The 19,764-nt window shown below is 40.4% G+C and overlaps 1 protein-coding gene across 7 annotated transcripts in view; it reads left to right on the top strand.

The window, feature by feature from the left end:
• The first annotated feature begins 6,162 nt into the window (after positions 1-6,162).
• The window catches only part of HYCC1 (hyccin PI4KA lipid kinase complex subunit 1), a 38,987-nt gene continuing 25,385 nt past the window's right edge, over positions 6,163-19,764 (top strand). For 4 of the 7 annotated variants that reach the window (XM_071560916.1, XM_071560911.1, XM_071560918.1 and 1 more), the window contains exon 1: positions 6,163-6,273. The gene's annotated coding sequence lies outside the window, so the exon portion shown is untranslated. Of the gene's footprint in view, positions 6,280-6,463; positions 6,521-15,700; positions 16,237-19,764 lie in introns of those variants that run through there. The other 3 variants (XM_071560914.1, XM_071560915.1, XM_071560912.1) reach the window with 3 other exon arrangements.

Genomic DNA, 19,764 nt, shown 5'->3' with positions numbered 1-19,764 from the left:
AAGAAATTTTGTATCACCAAGGAGGCGATTGATGCCCCGTCCCCAGCAACACTTAAGGTCAGGCTGGACAGGGCTCTGAGCAACCTGATCTAGTTGAAGGTGTCCCTGCTCACCGTAGGGGGATTGGACAAGATGACCTTTAAAGGTCCCTACCAACCCAAACTATAATTCTATGACTTCCTAATGCCTACCTTCTGCTTCTCTTGGAGCTTATCCTTGTACTTTTATTGCTCTATCTGCTTTAAAATAAACCTTATCCTCTCTCAGGATTATGAAACTTAGTAATGTAGCTAAAGACTTAGCTTTTTGGGGGGGAATCGTTTGAAATGTGGAACTCTCAAGCCAGTGCTGGTTCTGTACCCTGGAATAGCTACAGCTGAGGGAAGGATGGAGCCATGGCAGAGGAGTTGGATCAGACCAAAAAGATGTTGCTATACAGACGCGCTCATGCTGCTTTTCACAGCTGCTTCCACTAGTCCTGTATGGAGCCAACCACAGTACATGTGATAAGGGCTTCCTAACAGAGGCTGGGTGTCAGGGTGTCCAAGTATGACATTAAACTGCTTATCTGGGCTAGCAGAAGACAGATGAACTTTGTAGGCTTGGATCTAGTGTCCTGTTTTTTGGGGCTAACAGGATTACATCAGAAGGGAGAGCTTCCAACATAAAAATGAGTGTGTGTGCTTCTAGCTCTCGTGATTCAATGGAAAAGCTGACAAGCGTGGCCCAAGAGTATGCAGCAATGAATGTCAGCTGTTAGCTCTGAGTCCAGCCACAGTCTCTTCACCCGCTAAACACATGCTGAAAGAGGAAGTGGTGAGCACAGCTGGGCAGCCTCATACACACCCAGCACCTCCGGCTGCTGAGCAGCTCTGCCCTGGCCCCAAAGGGACAGGGTTTCTCATGGGGGAGCCCCCAGGCCCCTTGGGAGGCAGAGGAGGACACTGGGAGAATGCCATGACTTTAAGTTTCTCATGAAAAGAATATGCTGGTCAGGGAGTCTGACAGCCCTTGTAAACTGAGCTGTTAATTTTTCTGTAGTCCAGCAGCAAGACAATAAATACAGAAACTCAGAATGCTGTCAACATGCCTAGGCGCACGTGAGCCAAAAGAGGAATTTTCTGTAGGAGTAACAATTAATGAGCATGAAGAATCATGAAAACACAAAAATCCTTAGATTGCCTCACATAATTTTTTCCTCATCTTTCTCCCTTTTTATTTTCACAGCAACCACACAAGCCCTTCCTGTTCCTCTTTGTCGTATACACAAGGAGGAGCCCCCAGCCAGGCACCACAAACAGTTGTGGTCAGAGAGAGGAAAGCCAGCTCAGCTGTGATAATTAAAATAGCTGTGGTACTTTAATTGAGCTACTAATACCAATGCAGGGCTGTTGCATAAAAGGCCTGGTGGGTAACAGTATTTCTCTTGGTATTTCATCAAGCATGAAGGACTGTAGCACTGTAGGGGGAGTGTGCCACAGAAGATGCTCTATTGCAGCAGAGACTTGTCTCCTAAGCTTCTCCCTCTCAAACCCAGCCTTTTCTGCTGTCAATTCTGTCATGATGCTGTGTGTTTGGTTGTAGGTCTCATAACAGCAATTTCCACGTTGTTCTTCTCTTCCCCTCCCTTACCTTGAAGGACTGTTTCTAGCATTCTGAACTACACAGGCTTTGATGAAATGCTTGGGTCTTCCCACTCAAACAATTATTCTTGTGAACTGCTGTACTTACAAACGTATGTATGTGCTTTCAACCTCTGCTTTTAAAGAGTGAGAAAGAAAAAGTGATTTCCTATCTTTTGTGTATTTATGTTTATGATGATTTGCTTCCTATATTTTTTAAATTTTGCCTTATGTTAGTGATACTATCAGAAAAAGCATTTTCTGCTATCAAATTCTTGCAGTGGTTTCTCCTTAAAATTTAATCAAAATCAGGAGCTGTTACCTTGCATTTTCAAGTGTTGTAAGCATCATCCCTTAGTGCAAAATATTGGTATAGACTATACTGTTTAGAGAACTGGCCTTCAACAATAAGACATACTCAGTTTTAAATTTGAGTTATGTGAATTTAAACTTTTGGGAAGTCTTCCCATAGTAGAATAAATTAACTATTCTGTTTTTAATTCTACTGTGGTGTTTTTGTAATAAATATTTCATTGTAATAGTATCAAATCAAAGGCATAGTAGCATTAGGATTGTATGTAAGGTTTGCAAAAAAACCCAAAACTAATTAAGGAGAATTCCAGGTTGCCAGGAGAACTCCAGGTCAGTAAAAAGCATAAGATAAAACCTATATTTATTTAGAATAAATACAACTTATCATAAATTATGAAGTAAAGGATACTTTTTTATAGTTCCATGCTAATACATGTTTTGTTTTATTTTTTTAATATGAAGTTTTAGTAAAAGGACTTTATTCAATCAATTGAACAACAAAATGCTTATAGAGTCCTTCCTTTTTGAACAGTTTCCTTTAAAATGTTTTGTGATAATATGGGAAATCTGAGACACTGAGTTCTTCAGTGTTTCAGAGTAGAACAGATGTAAGTGATTTTTCACTTTCTGGAAAGATCTAGTAAAGAGCTTGCTGCTGGAGCAATTTTCTAGCAAAACATGGATTTGATAAAATGTAGCTTTTGCAGGAATATATTGGTTTCTTTTATGCTTTCAATGGAAAGCGATCAAAATACCTTATTTATTGTTGAAACTAGAATATAAAAACCATAGGTCAAACCTGAATGTCTGACACTGTCAAAATATCATATTTGTCAGTTGTTTCAGAGGTCCAAAAATAAAAATTTTGGAATTTATGGTGTTGCAGAAAGTTCTGCCATCTTATTTCTATTGGAAAGGAAATTTCAGAATATCTGCTTGTCTTCCTAGGTCAACATGATTTTCTTACTTTTTTTCTCTCTGACTTCTTACATGCTTTGGTTACTGAAACTGTTTTCATGGAAAATGTCAGACCAAGAGTCTCCAGAGCCCTCTGCATTTGATACAAAGCGCTTGGATCTCTGCTTATGTGGAAAATGACCTGATCCTTCCTTGTAGTCCCAATTAGTGGATTTAATCAAAGGCTCTGTAGGAAAGCAATGTGAGTTCTGAGCATCTCTGAAAATGTTAGCTGAATTTCTAATCAAGACTACAGACTGCTCTTATTTCGGCAGCAAGTGTTTTTCCATCCTAGCCAAAACAGAAGGGCTGCTCCATGATGATGCTACCATCCACCTGGCAGCATGTGCAGTTGACTGCAGTCACAGCCAGCCTGGCCTAGGCTGGCACTGGGACAGAGGACCAACAAATTATCATCTAGAGTTCTGTCTCGTTCTCTAAATGGTGCCCTTCTTGGTGTCTCACAGGCTACGGATTTGGTATGAGATCAGATGACTGGAAATAACTGCTATTTTTTTCCCCACGGTCCAGATGTACTGTCTTTTGAAAACGGTCTGTGTGTTGAATTGAGCTTTAAGAATGTGGTCATATGAGAGAGATTAAGGTTGTTAAGTATTTATTTATCAAGGATTTCTATTTTTAAAGAAGCTTACGATTCCATAATATATCTAAATATAAGAACTTGTAATGAAAAGGCTGAGACCAAAAAATGAAGCAGGCAGAAGCTCTATGTTCCAAATTATGTTTCTTAGCAATAAGAATGTTTTATGAAATTCAAAGGGAACTTATTCCTGGAAATACTGTTTGTGAAACAGCACTGAGCAGTCCTGACGGCTGGAGAAGTTCTGATTCTTCATAGCATTCCTCTGAGAGGGCAGTTGGAAACGGATTGCTAATGGCAAAAAAACCTCCCATAAACACAAGACTTGAGTGCAGTAAGTGATGTGCCCAGCTCTCCATAGAAATATAAACATTAAAAAGAAAATTTATTGCATATATATTTTTGCATTTAAAGATTGAAGGCTAATGTGGTAAGAGAACCTGAAACACTAAAATAATTTAGAAGTTAAAAAAAGTCTGTGGAAGTAGTACAAGCTGAACAATTTTGTTTTGATAATGTGACCTCACATGGAAGAACAGTTATCTGCTGCATGTGAAGACTTTACCTGCCTTTTGTTTGTGGATGATTCATTACTTTTGCTAATTGTTAGTCATAACACATTAATATCAGTAAAATTAATAACTAATGACGGTGTGATCTCAGTATGTCATTGCAATTACCAGGATCACTTAGTATGCCATGGATGCCACAAGCCACATCAGTACCCAATCTCCCTACTGACACTGGGTCTGAGGATGCAGGCCAATAAACTCCTCCTGCATTGCCGTGTCTTTGCTTCTGTTGCTTGTTCTTTGGTCCGTGCTGCTCTCAGAACTGCAGGACTGAGCAATAAACCAGCTCAGGGAACAGAAGAGTGTTAAAAAAACTCCTTGTTTCTTCTGCTTGGTTCTCTACAGATTAATTCAGTCTAATATGGTGTTTTGCATAACTATTGGGTCGCAAAAACCAGACGGATATCAGGAATAGGTACAGGCAGCAGGTGGGAAAGACATTGTGATGGAAGCTGTGTGCCTGCAATGCTATTGGTAGAAATAATGGTGAGAATACAGAGAAAGTCAGATAAAGAGCTTAAAAAACCCCAACCAAAGTGTTAAGTATTCTGGTGGTGCTTCAGATGTATATTCTTTCAAAGGTAGAAGGTTATTATCTCCTTCAAAAAGTTGCAATTGGTTGTTACTAAGATTATGGCATTTAATTGTCTCTATTCATCTCAGTGAAATAATAACACTTTTTTACACTTTGTTGTAAATAATATCTATCTTTTCAGGAAAACAGACCTATTTTATCCAGTGTCATAGAAACTAATGACAGAATGATTTTAGACCATAACACAGTGGGAGTATTCTAAAGACAAATGGCTTAGTAAGACATATATTCTAAAAGCAATTCTTATGTATTATAGCTTGTATCATAAAAGATCCTTGAAAATAGCACATATATTTTATTGTGAACAAATTGATATGCTCTATACCTATGGAAATGAATGGTACAATAGCACAAGTCTAGAACCAGCTCAGACAGAAAGATACTGATATCTATATTCAGGATGGCTAAGAAATCTTGAAGAAATGCATTTGGACCCGGTATTTTCTTAGGTTCAGGTCTCCAGGGAAGTCAATAAATTTGTGTGTGAACACATTATGTACCTACTGTCATTGAGGAAATGAAGACTGGTGTGGTGTAGAAGACCATGACTTTTAATTGTATGGGCCAATGCTTTGTGACAGTAAATGTTGGTGGTGTTAATTTGGGCTCTGTCATTGCATATTTGCCATTGAGCAAATCACAGCCTCCTTGCCTTGATTTCACTGTACAGCAATTAGATTACTGATTAATTTAATCTTCATTAATCCTGAAGATTACCATAAACATGTGCTTCTGAGGATTAAAACTTACGTCCTGAAAACATATTTGTGAAGAAACTCTGGTGGTAACAATAAAATGTAAACAGAACTTTAAAACCCAAAAGTAGTTAATTGTGTGGTATGCAGATTTATTTCAAGATCGTTCTTCAGGGCACTCCAAGGATGAAGTCAGTAGGAAAAAAAATGGGGGAAAAAAAAAGTTAAAAGGCCTTGGAGTGATGTGGAATGAGAGTTGTCCACAACCGCTTCACTTGGGCAAGGTTGCTAAGAATCCAGTATCTAAATGATGATTACGAGATGCCTGATGAAACTCGAGCGGCGCTCCGTGCCGAGGCGCTCCTGGGGTGGGGCTGTGCGAGCGCCCCGCGGAGCTGCGGCTGTGCCTGCGGGGCCGGGGCAGCCACAGGCCGACTCTGCCGCGGGCTGTGGTTTCATTTCCCAGTGATGGCAGCGTGACCGTGTGTGTGTGATCGGGACAGGGTAGGGCACACGCTTCTGGGGCCGGCTCCCTCCAGTCCGTCCCAAGCGCTGCCGCCCGTCCTCTGTCCCGAGCGGCCGCTGCCACGAGCGCTCCTCGCTGTCTCGGAGGGCGCATCTCCCCGCGGGGCACGACCCTTCCCAGCGTTCAGGTCTCCGTCTCAGCTTCCCCCGGCCCCACGTTCCCGAGGCAGCGCCTCCCCTTTCCGTGCCCGCCCCGAGGCTCCCCCGCCCCGCGCGCCCCCGGCCCCGCCCACCGGGGCGCCATTGGCCGGCGTGCCCGCGCCGCGCGCTCCGGTTGGCTGCGGGCGCCGCCGGGAGCGGCGGGACCGCGCGGGGCCCTCCCGGCGCGGCCGCTGCCGCTCCCGGCGGGAGGCGAGTTTGAGTCGCGGCTGCGGCGGAGCCGCCGGGAGGGAGGGTGAGTGTGAGTGCTTGAGGGAGGGAGGGAGCGAGTGAGGGAGGGAGTGCGTGAGTGAGTTCCGCGCGCGGCCGCTCCCGCGGGCGTAACTTTTTTCAGAGCGCGGGGCTGTCGCATCCCTTCGGGAAGGCTGTGGCCGTCGGCAACTCGCGTCCGGCGGAGCGGAACCCCTCTGGCTCCGGGTCCCGCGCCTCGCCCGGGGCAGGCGGCAGCGCGCGGCTGGAGCGGCAGGACCCGCTGGGGGGCGGTGGGTGAAGGGCCGAGGTGGTTAGGAGGGAGAAGGCGGGAGGGGGCGGTGGAGTTGCCGGGGGCAGAGCCGGTGGCTGGGGGCGATGGAGGGGCAGGGCGGGGTCCCTGTTCCCGGTGAAGGGCCGCGGGGAGGCGCTCCGGGCACCGGTTGCAGCCTCCCCCCCATCAGCGGGTTCCCCCGGGCACCCACAGGCATCCTGGCCTCGATGGCCGCTCGGGCCCCGCCCGCGCCCGGTCCCGGTCCCGCACGGGGCGGGAAGCGGCGGCAGCGCCGGGCCCGGCGCGGGGAAGGTGCCGCCGGGGCAAGGCGGCCGGGGCTGCGGGCGAGACAAAGGAGCTGCTCCCGCCTGTCCCCGGAGCGGGGCGGGCAGCGCCGAGCTTGGCGCTTCCCGGCGCGCCCGTAAACCTTGGCTGGAAGGGGTAGGGCACGGTGCGGTGGCGTGCGGGGAAGTGCTTTCTTTCTAACCTGTCTTGTCCGCGCGTTTGGGTGTTTCGCCGCCGCGCTGAGTTGGGTGCCGCCGGCGGCGATGGAGAGGCGGCAGCAACAGTTCCATGCGCTGAGAGAGAGTTCGCTGCCCGAGGGGAAGCGCCGCGGGCTGCAGGGCTGGTGCCTGCCCGGGCTTCGGGATTTAACTTGGCGCACATTAAATTGGAGTAACCTTCCATGTGCTTGGTCTTGTAAAGGTAACGGTGAAAGGAGAGGTGGTGTCCGTGGATTTGGCTCGTTCTCTGTAATCCCGACAGCCATCACGTTTGTTTCCTGTCCAATTGAATTGTAGCTCTGTGCCGAAAACGCTCCCGAATCTCATGTTCACAGGGAAAAGATGTGTGTAGTGAAGGATTATGAAGTCTTACTAATTGTCTTGCATAATTTTTAGCATACATTTCCGGTGAGTGAGAGGATGACTGTGGAAGTTTCTATAAGTGATTTCTCTTAGATTTGTTAGCTGCAAATTCAGATTTGGTGACTTTTTTTGGAGGGCAATGTCAACAAATGACACTGCAAAGAAGAAAAAAGCAGTTTTATGGAGCAAAGTGTGGAATGACATTGATGACTGCATTTCATGGCATCTGAAAGGCTTTTCTGCAGTTTTTCCCATCAATAATGTACTTGGATGCTCCAGTGTCTTTTCAGAAGCTTATGCATTGCACAAAATCATAAAACGTTTGAGTTGGAAGGACCTTAAGGATCATATAGTTCCGCCCCACCCCCAGTGTTTTGCTTTTGTTCTTTCTGCCTTCCAACCAGTTGTTTTATGTTGAAAAAAGTAAGTAGTGTTACATAATGTGGTCAAATTAACTTCCAATCTATTTTTCATTCATCAGTGAAATACTTTTGGTAAAAGTATTTTACTTCGAGTTTTAGATCCTTCTGGCAATGTTCTTGGCCATATTTTTGCCTCCATAGTAAGAAAACAATATGAAAATATTTCTGAAATGCAAAACTGAGCTGCTTCTCTTCTGTGATAATCTGTCTGTGAGACAAGGTGCCTCTAACAGGCCTTTTATCACAGGGATGACAATTTTGAGGAAGTTCAGTACTACTGTGGATGATTTCTTAACTGTGGCAAATCAGTTCCTTTCAACATTGAGCTGTTTTAAAGATACATGTTAAATTTAATCACAAAGCTTCTTCTAAGGAGCGAGGCTTTCAGTGACAGAATCATGTTGAACTTCTGCCATTGTCTCCTGAATGGGCGGGTTTGCTTTCACTTGAGAGAGTCCATGGTAGACATGTTCTCAGGCATAGCTGGATAGTTAAGTCACTTGGATTCTAATTTTGCAAGGACTTGTATCACAAACAATTGAGATATTGTATTGTATGTGGGATATTGTAAGTCTGGGCACTGCAAATGGTATGTGTCATCTGTGTTTTACTTAGCACAATGGGGCTGGCTCTAAGCTGGGAGAAGAGTGTTCACTGATGGATCAAACCTAATAGTAAGTTACTAAGTTAAAGTCTCATTCATAGTACATGTTCCTGTAAAACCCCAATATCTTGAACCTTTCTTATGTTCATGTCAGGAAATTAATGTTCATTAAATCCTGCCTTAAGATAGATACTAGGTTGTCTCTTGTCACTGACTGTAACGAATGCAGTGTGAGAATCACGTTGTTCATTTTGGAGACTTAAATTGGCTAATGTCTGGCTGTTTTACTTAGAAAATAAACATACGTTTCATGGCCTGATGTGACAGGTTTTTTTCAGGTTGTATGAAAAATGCATAGTTTGAGAAACCTGCATTATTTGCTAGAGAAAGGTCACAGTTCCTAAGCTTTCCTTGGGACTTAGAGCTTGTGGAGTATTTGAGGCTTTCAGATTAAACCTTCATGAGACTTAAATGTTTATGTTGATGAGAATATGAAAATGTAGTAGAGCCTGGGCTCTTAACAAAGACCACCTGGGCACTCAGCAAACATACAAAGCCTTTATTGGGAAGAGCTTAGACTTAAATCCGTTAGGTGAATCCCCAGGTCAAGTTTCAGTCCCAGCCCATCCCTTTGAGAAATGTGCTCTGTGTCACCTGGCAGTATTGCACAGGCTTCCTAATGTTAACTCTGCCATAGGATTTGTGCGGGTAGTTTTGTTAGCAAAAATGGAGGTTACACATGTGAATCACTGCAGTTGTGTGTTACTTCCAGTGTTACTATTTACCAAGCAGTTTTCCAGGAACAATATTCGTGGAATTTAAACAGGAGATCCGATCATGCTGTGTAGGAAACCAGAAGCCTGACAGTGTGACCTTCACTGTGTGTATGCTCTGTCTTTGAAGTTAGGAGAACTAGGGTCCAAATCTCTTACAGTTTGGAAAAACTGAAGCCTGTCAGTCTGTGGTTATCTTCCAAAGTGAAATAGCTTTACTGAAGGGACTCTCTGTAATCTGAAACTTTCATGGAATTATGAAAATACAGTATGCTTAAAACCTGCTTTTTGTATGCAGTGTCTTTCAGTGTGTTGGTTTGTACTTGGTAGGATGTGATTAAAAGAGTTTGTTGGTTTACTGGAATCTCATAGTTTTCCTCCTCAACAAAATGACAGGTTTTGATTTGTTAATGCTGTTCTGTTCAATTATGCAAGTATATATATATATATATATATATATAAAAGACCACTTTAATTAGAAATGTAAACATGAGATCTTTTCGTTAAATCTCTGTTTTCTTGTCTGTTCCAGGAAAAATAGCCCTTTTGGCAGTTTGCTGTCCTCAGCTGCCAGAATTGAAATGGTGGTGTATTAAATACACATATGGGAGTGAAGAATGGGTTGGAATTAAAGCATTTCTTTTTAGCTTCATTTATTTAGGAACTTAAATTGGATTAATTGATTTGAAATGCTTCTTGAGATAATTTTGGAAAGCAACAACAAAGTGGTGTCAGAATAAGGACTGAAATCTCTGTCAGGTCAGTGTTGTTAAAGACAAGGAGTACTTTAGTTTAAAAATGTTTTTAATGTGCAGCAACTGCATATTGCTGTAAGGCCGTATTTAAAGCTTCTAGGCTGCTCGAGCTCTGCATGCCATTAAAATGTTTTATTAGTTTTTGTAGTGGCCAGACTCTTCCCTATAATCTATAATGTGTAAGTGTATGCACACGTCTAACATGAAGTCCTTTGGAATGCCCTTAAGATTTTCTTTGTAAGTAACTGACACTTGAAATAGTTAAAGTTATTTGAAAGCATTGGAGAAATGTAAAAAGTTTTCCACAAGACTGAGGGGTGAAATGCTGCTGCATTTTTTTTCCACTGGAAATCATCAGATTTCTCTCAGAATTTGTGCTGGAACTTTGCTAGCATGAAAACTCAAATACTCCTGGATTGGATATAAACACAACACCCCACCTTCCCCCCATACACCAGAACAACATCTGGAAGATCTAACAACTGTACTCATTTTCAGTTCATATCCAGCATTAATTTAGAAATGCTATAAAGTGTTTTCTTGTACTTCTGATGCAACTGTTGTGAAGCCTTTGCCCTAATTGGGGCCACGTTCAAGACGAGCAGAATAAAAATAGAATGTTGGCTGAGTCTATGAGGGCAACTGTTATTTATGGCAATTTCTTCAGTCGCATCCCCACATGAACTTGCATGCTTTGGTAACAACTGGAAAGATAGTGAGTGAGAGCAGTGGAACATAACCTACAGCCAAATGAGTACTGAAATTGTCTGAATGTGACCCTATTTTTAATTGCAGTGCCAGAAAGGGGAGGATGTTGGTGTAGTTGTTTGTGTGATGAATTAATGGTTCTGTTTATAAGGCTTCAGTGTGGCTGCTGAATGACGTACAAATGTAATACAGGTGGGTTCGATAAACAGTTCTTACTAGGAGCGTTATTTATTAGAACTGGAATCAATAAAGCGTGTGGAATTTGGACAGATATTTAATTATCATTGCTCTTGTCTATACAGAATGCCATGAAAAGCGAGGGAGTGCATGCGAGCGGTTCTTAATTTATTTGAAATGATGAGCATTGCTGAAGAATCATCTGATTGTTAAGAGGAAGATTTGGAAATGGGTTATCTTTTCAAAACACATGTGTGTTTGTATTCTTGTCTCTAACCTCTGATGATATAAAATGCTTTGTAGCACTCCAAGCTTAGCAAAGATATTTGGGTAAAAGCAATACTAGTAAAACACGCCTGTGCTGATGCAGAAGTTGCTAAGTGTTTGTATTCCATCCTTATTGGCGTAAAAGCTTATTCTAAACTTTGTAACAAAAACTATTATGTTTGGGGCACTTTAATAGCTATTAAGGACAATTTTTCAGGATATCTTACCTCTTAACTTTCCATTTTGTTGCTTGTTCTATCTGGAATGAACCTTTATTTAAAAAAAGCATAGCATGCTCTGAAGCCACAGTGGGTACTAATTAACACACTTCAGTGCTTAAAGCTGTTCTGTTTCTTAAGGTTTCCCACTGTTTGCACTGGATAAATATTTATGCTTCAGCAAGGCATTAATTTCAACTTGATGAATCGTGCATGCAACTTTAATATTTTGCTAATTCTAAACACCATGATTCAGTGCTATTGGTATATTTTATTGCAATTTTTTTTTTTAGGAAAGTGGAAGATGCCCTTTATATTTTAAATATGTAATAGAGAATTAAATCTAATAGTCAACAATTAAGCTGTCTAGCAGTCTCAGTATTGTACAGGAGCTAGTTCTGGATAATAAAACGTCTCCATGACTGTCTGGTTAATGGACAAGGCTGTACTATGTCATTATGATTTGTTTTCAAGCACTTGAAGCCTGTTCTTATATGTAAAGACAATTCTTCTATTTTTAATTCTTTTCAATCCTTTAATAGTATTTGCTATATTAAAGGAAATTACTGGCATATGTGTAAAAGTGTTAAGTTGAACTAATAAATTTTTTAAAAATTGCTTTTGATGAGTTTTTAACACCAACCACCATCTCTGTCAGGATACTAAATATTTTCAAGCAGTCTGTTGTATAAGACATATTGGGTGTGCTATATTAACATCTCTGCCTGAGGAGACAGGACTAAAGGATCTTCGGTACAAAAATTATGGGTTTTATTCCCCTGGTAATACTCCTTGGCAGTGTTTGCTGATGGAAGGAAATTGTGTTACTCCTCCAGATTTGAAAGAGGTTGCAAAATCAAACTGCAACATGTATTTTGTGATAGGCTGATGAAGGATAGGAAAGTCTGATCCAAGTGTGGAGAGGAGTGATATTGAGGAGTTCTGTGGCTCTTGGTACACTTAGTGTTGAAGCAACAGTTTTATGTTGGATACGGTGAATTTACACTGGATTTGTCAGTGAAGTTGTGAGTATTCTCCTCTGGTTTGTGGCTAGTAGCACATCTGGCTGAACCCATTACTGTATACTCAGTTAAAAGAATACATTTCTTAAAGACTTACTTCGGGTTGCGCCAAAATACCTCCCTGCTTCATGTCATGTGCTGCGGATGTGCTACTGTTTTTACTCAGTTACAGCTTTTAGGCTCAATAAACTGTAGTCTTTCTGCTCACATCTCTCATGTTCCTAATTTTATTGATTCCATATGTCACGTCTAGAAAGACTAATAGGCTCCTGCATTTTTTTTCTGTCCTTTGAACTAAATTCCCAGTGCAGCAGCCAGAGAAGCAGGTAAGAGACTTTTGACAGTAATTCTGTACATCCACGTGCAGGGGCATTCTGTAGCTTTGTGAGTGCTGGAGTAATGTTTACCAATTTCCGCGTGTTTTGAGAGAATGTGATTTACATTTAATTGTAAAGCTGAAGAAAAACTAATTAGGTTTCTTCACCTACTCCCTGTTACGTCAGCAGCGTTGTGTGTCAGTACTGTAAATGAGGGGTATTTTCACTGAAGTTGTGTTGTGATATTTCAATCAAATTTCTCATATTTCTTAGTGAAACACAACAAAAGAAACATCTGTTTTGTGAAGTGCTTAATGATGCATCTTGAAGTACCAGAATTCTGTTGTTTCATCTGGAATTGGTTAACATTTTGTTGAATTCTCAGCAATGTGTACAAATACAGCAGAACTACTCTTCCAGCATTTGTGCATCATGCTAGGAATTAGATTTGCAGTCTCTGGTACTTTTAATTTTTTTGCTACATTACTCGCTTTTTTTTGGTATATGTATTTTCAGTATTACTCTTTTTGTTTTAGGCTAAAATTTAAGAGTATTTGAAGCATGTGAATTTGCACTGGTTACCAAGAGTTCTGAGTAGAGTGTAATAGTTATTTTTGCAGTGATATTCTGTCCCAGACTGTTGTTATTGGCAAACTGATAAGGATTTTCCACCTGAAACTTAATCAGAGAAGATCTCTACACTGTACAGTTCCTTTTTCATATATAACATGCACATTCATTCCTTAAGGAAATATTGAAAATCCTTGCTTTGTTCCCAGTTTAGTGGTATTCAGAAGTGGCTTAGAGGTTTATTTTGGCAAAGAAGTGAATGCTGGTTCGCTTGTATTCACAAAGCTGCAGCAATCCAGTGGCAAGCACTACTTAACCACTTGCAGCTGCTTTTTGATGTGGTAGGATAAAAGTCCCGTATAAGTTCCATAGCAGCAGTAGGATGTCAGTACATTTGATGTCAAGGGACAAAGGAAGGCCTAAATGAAAGTCTGTGCTTGTACAGTAAACAGAGAACCTGACCAAAGTGAATAGGAAGTTGACTGAGTGATGAAACAGGAACCAAGTGATGCCACATTTACCCTTGAAGAAGTTCCTTAAATGGGTCTGTTGATTTTAAATGATGTATGATCTTTTTGTGTTGTGCAATTAACCCCCACCCCTCAAATCTCATATTGTTTGAAAAGTGACCATTACCTTGGATTATATTTGGTTTTTTCCTCCTAGGTGATAAAGCTTTGCCCTTAGCTCATTGCAGCTCTTCTTTCGTATGAGTGTGACAGCTTTTACAAGCAGAACATGTGGCTTTGTGGGGTTGTCAGCCTGTACTGATACCCTTCAGCTCTGGTTCCTTTGAGTGCACTGTGTCCCAAATACATGTGTAGTCAATGACCAATTTTCACATATTTTCATAATTGTATCTGCTATTCAAGTGACCTCTCAGTTGCTGCTTCTAAACAGAATGCACTAAATCAAGTTCTGAGTGCACAGACCTTGGATTATTATAGAAACAAATTTTGATTACTTTGTTGTTAGGCTACAGAAATATTTGCCTGGCTCTGAATCATCAAGTGTGTGCTCCAAACTAGAGTTCTGAATTAGTAATTGAATATTGAAGTGCTACTCACTTATTCTAGAACAACTAGTCAGATAAATCTCAAAGAATGCTTTTAAAAATCAGGCCTTGAGCAGAAGACATTGCGTGACTTAAAGAAAACACAAATAAAAGAAACAGGAAAAGAAAATTAATGTATGCCCTGTTATTTTAATCTTAAACTGTGTTTACTACCCAAGTGATACCAGTATAAATTCCCTGGAAACTTTCTCTTGTTCTGGCTTTGGAACAGTGGCTCTCCAGGATGGTCTCTCCAGAACCCGTGTAATTTGACTTTCATTAACTTTTTATTTCTGTCTTGGAATAATTAATATTCTGAGCTTTAGATGCATTCTTGAAGTGGGAACTTATTACTTGAAAAGCTTTCCTGTCTAAGATGAATTCATTTTAAGAAAATGAGCATCTTTTTTTCTACTTTGACACTATTATGCTTTTGGGATTTGATTTTTTTTTAAATTACAGTGCAAAGCAAGACATGCAGGGTAGTATTGTCTGAGACTTTGAGTTGCACATACTTTGTCTGTACTATGGCATTTAAGTTATATGTGGCAGTAGAACATTTCTGTATTTGATGTATCTTTTCTGAATGAGACAGACATGTGGGTCCTGCTCTTTAAAAAAAATTAAATGAGAAGTTAATGCTTTTCTGTAGCTTATAACGTATTGGTGGGGGGTGTGGGAAAGGGAAGGGATAAGAGAGAATGAGACAACTGCCATGGAGAGATAAAGCTTATTTTTCCTGGAACTGTTTAATTCAGCATTATGTGATGTATTGATGGATAATTTTAATATTGTAGCTTAACAGGGATCAATTATCAACACTAAAACTAAGTCCTAAGAATATTTGCAGTATTGATGTAGCCCTCTTCTGGAAAATGCACCTTTGTATAGGCTTTTTTCCTGTGAAAATTAAGTCCTAAAATGCATCAGTAGACTACCATAAACCTCTTTTTGCTATAAAATCTGTGGTGTGTTCCTAATAGCAAGGTTCCTGCTTTTCTCTCTTGTTCTTTGAGGAAATGGTAAAATGATATACTGCAGATAATATTTTGCAAATTTAAAGTTACCAAGAATGCTAATGCTGCTGCATTTGGTGGAGTTGGGTGATGGCATGTATCATAGCATTCATTTGAAATAAAGGACTGGTGTCAAAGTAAAATCAACCCCCTTCCACTGCAGTTATATTTGATCATGTCTGATATTATTACACTATATTGTAGGTCTACCCTGGTTAAACACACCATAATAGTTATTCTAGCAGCATACCAAGTTCTTCAAAGCCTGTCAAACTCTGGTCTCTGTGAACTGAGTCTTTTTCCTTCTGGTAAGTCACAGCTGAACTACTTGCTGGATGAATGCTGCTTCCTTGTGCTAGTCTAGCTAACTACATGGTGTAATGGTGGAAGATGTTGAAATTGTGCCTTTTATTGTTGATGCCCCGGGATGATGTACAGCCCCTGCTCAATTATCCACATGCTTTTTAGGTTATACTCAAGCTGTTGTGCAGCATCTGCCTTTACATGCTTTGCACCAAGGGTCTTTCAACAGCTGAATTACCCAACACTTTTTGATATATGGCTAAACATTCTGAATGAACTCTTAACTCGAGATGGCTTGCAATTTTCACTTAGAAAGGAAAACTTGTTTTTAAAATTAGCTTGCAGCAGACAGACTTCATGTATAGCTAGACTAAGTGAATAACTGTTAGTAAAGGTAATAAAGTAGAAGCACTACGGTTTGAGGAGGCAAGGACCTACATGCCACTGCATTGCCAAAAGTAATCGCCAAAAGTAATGCTTTGTGCTTTGGTTGGTTCAAGACTTACCTGCAATACTGAAATTAAAGCTGCAACAAGATTATTCTCTCTGCATAGTTTGTTATATTTCACTATTTTAAATTTCTGTTTGGATTTTGCAGAAACTTCCTGACTTCATAGGGATGTAGCGGACTTTGGGCTTAGGGAGCCAGGATGCATGAGAACAGTAAGTTTACTTTGCTTGGGGTTCTGCAGAGAACGTTACTTGTAAGTGGTGAACTTGTGTAGCGCTGCTTTCCATTACAGAAGCGGTAAGAGCACTGTAAGGTACTGCAGTATGGCCAGTTCACAAGTGCTCTTGACACAGGTTACAGGAGTCTGGATATATCTATATGGAAAACAGACAAAATTTATAAAGCTTTCTTGTTTGTTCTCTTCATACAGTCATGGAATGGCTTGGATTGGAAGGGATTGTTTCATTCCAATCCCTCTGCCACGGGCAGGGACACCTTTCAGTAGACCAGGTTGCTGAGGGCCCTGTCCAACCTGGCCTTGAACTCTTTAGAGATGGGGAATCCACAGCTTTTCTGGGCAGTCTGTTCCAGTGCCCTCACCTTCTTCTAATATCTAATCTAACCCTACTCTCTTTCAGTGTGCAGCCATTCCCCTTGTCCTGTCTCCACATACACTTGTAAAAAGTCTCAGAGTATAAAGAAGATGCATTTATCTTAGTACTGTGGAATTTTGTGACTAAAACAAAAACTGGAACGTGTGTGCATTTTAGGTCATTTTTGTAGTATTAGCACAAATGTGTAACATTCCCAGTTACACATTTGTTTTTGTTGTTTGGGTTATATTTGGTTAAGCTTGTGGTTTTACTCCTTGTAATGTTACTTCAATTTAAATTCTACTTCCTTATGATGTATATAGTTACTATTTAGGTTTTTCTTTGTGTATGTTGAACTGTTAATAATAGTAATCCAGAATAAGTAAGGACTTACTTTATAACAAGATTTTTCAACTATGGGTTTATTATTTTGGCTGTTTATATATGTTCTTTCTGAAAGAGTCAATAATATGTGAACAGTAATGTTTGCATGAAGTAAAACAGAAGAGAAAGCAAGTATATTTTAGCTGCTAAGAAAAACTGATTGGAAAGTAGTAGCTCTTACTTTATTTTCCTGTAATGAATGTAACTATTGATATATTACAGATGATAGAAAAGCTAACATTTGAGGATATACTCCAAATGAAATAGCCTGAAAGAGTAGGGATTCTGCATGCCGGAGAATGGGATGTAACTGGTGTAAATTGGCTTACAGGTGGTCAGTTTTCACTGACTTGTTGCCAGTCTGGCAGTTGTACTTAGAATGTGCTTTTGTGCAGAAGGCAACAGGGAAGGAATAGTAAAGTGGGATTAAAAAAGGCAGCAAGGAGGAAATAATAAAGTGGAATGAAAAACAAAGTAAGATTCAAGCTGTGGAGGTTATTTCCTCTTACTTCATTTTGGCTCTGTACTCCTATGTCTGCTTAAACAATATAGATCTGATTTACTATGGCTTGTATAAATTCAAGTGAATATATCAGTGTGTGTATTCTCATATCTCTATCCTGGTGACTTATTTGACTGGCATGAGTCATTTGGTTGTGTTGAAGAGTTATCTCCTTGGTAGTAAGGGCAAATGCAAGGTTAGTTGTATATAAATGTGGTTTGTAACTGTTGTTTGCTAATCTGAAGTTGAGCAAATATAATTGCCAGGAGTCAAAGATCAGGATTAAAATCTTCCAAAGCCAGAGCTATTAGGGATCTTGCCTACTTCTTGAGACTTTTTAGAAAGCTTTCATCATGAATGTTTTGGGTCACATGTGCCCATGTGACAAGGTGCCAGCGTTGTAAATGGCCTTTATGATCTCAACTGTATGTGGTTTATTGGGGTTTTTGTCCCCTTTTGACAAAATTGAAAGGTTATAGAAGTCAGAGTTACAGTTTGATGTGCCAAGTATTTGATGCTTTGCAGCCCAGAAGCCTCCACACAATATTCTATGGTAATGGATACTTTGCACAAGAAACTACTATATTTGAACAGTTATTCACAGTTTCTATACAGTCTAGTTGATGTATGTTTCTTTCTATAATTTTTTATATAGTTTTTTTTCTTATTTGCTGTTATCAAAATTGAGTAGAGGTCTGTCTTCTGTGGCTGAATATTATTAGATCTATGATGTTTTAAAAAGTTGTAACAGATGTCATTCAGGAAGACTTTTCCATTTGATGGGCAAATGTCCATCATTTGGTCATATCCCAAATGTAAACTGTTCAAGAAGCATGTGCACAGGATCAGGAAATTGTGTTTAAATCTATATAGTGAAAAAGTCCATTGAAGCCTGACTCTTTCAGACTGAAGTTCCACACTGTGATTTAAAGTATAAGCTGCAGATAAGGTGGTTGGTTCTATCGCTGACAGAGGGGAGCGGGGAAAGGGAAACAAAACTGAATAACGCCCTTGGCAAGATGAAATTAAAATTGACTGCAGTTTCAGTTCCTAAGGTTCAGTAATCTTTACAAACCATGTTCTGAACAGTTATCTTTGTGTAGGTTTGCTGCTGTATTGTGAGGAAGAATGCAGAAATTACCATACTGAATCACACCAGAATTTCTAAAACCTCAGGGTCTAACAGTGTCTGTAATAGAGGCCTAGAGAGAGACTGATAGGGGAAACTGGAATTCTTTGCTGGGGGAACAACTTCTGACTCCAACTTTCTGAACTAGAAGAAGTGCTTATATATTTAGTGGCTGTGGTTGGATTCTTTCATGTATATGATCAGAGGGCTTTTTTTCTGTGTATTTATGTGAAGTTCATTTACTTGAACTTCAGTGCATATTCCTTCACATTGGTTTTTGGTAACTCCTTCTATTTCTTTTGAGCCTGTCACTTAGAGTTTCAACTAACTCTTACTTCATTTGTTAAAAGATGCTGAATAATCATCTGTCATTGTAGGAATTTGCTTGAGCCTGAGTCAGTGATGCTTGGTCCACCATAGCTATTTTGTTTTCCACTCAAGATAGTAGTCACAGAAGATTTGATACTGAATCTTTGAGCACTGTTTGCAGCTGTATATTTGAATAGAGCATGTGACTGTTTCAGGCTTAGCACAATGGTGTTTTTTGTGGAAGTTTGAAAAATGCTAAGAAGTCAGAGCTTGCCTTTGTGGTTTCTGGAATCCATCAGAGTGGCTTTTGGTGTTCACAGTACCATCTGTTTCTTTTCTCAAGAGACTTGAAATGATTTGCTGCCCATTGCTTCCCCTACAAGTATCTGAACAGAACTGCTTAACCATATTCAAATTTGTGTAGTAAATGGACAGATTCCTGTATCACTAGAATGACTTGTGCATTAACATCAGGAAACTATGTTCTTTTCTTTGGCAATTTAATCAAGAATATACTTGCCTGAGTGCTGCTTCCTGTTCTGAGGCCTACCAAGAATTGTGCCTTTGTCTTTGAAACAAGTGGGAGAGAACAGGGTTCAGCAATGTGAATTTTAAGTGTAGACTAGTCTTTAAGTGAACTTGATGTGCCATGTAGAGTTCACCGAAAGGTTTTTAATACTATTTGTACCACTTTAAAGGGTAAGAAAATTGCATCCTAATTGGCCCTTCCCTACTTCTGTATGCAGACTACTATGGAACAGTAGATCACCATGCACTAGGGACTAGATCTCATATAGGTCTGATACATCCTAATGGAATGCTC

This window comes from Pithys albifrons, chromosome 7 (genome assembly GCF_047495875.1).
Source record: "Pithys albifrons albifrons isolate INPA30051 chromosome 7, PitAlb_v1, whole genome shotgun sequence".
In the NCBI taxonomy this organism is placed as follows: domain Eukaryota; kingdom Metazoa; phylum Chordata; class Aves; order Passeriformes; family Thamnophilidae; genus Pithys; species Pithys albifrons.
The sequence above is the reverse complement of the archived record's forward strand: the minus strand, read 5'-3'. Positions and strand labels throughout refer to the sequence as shown.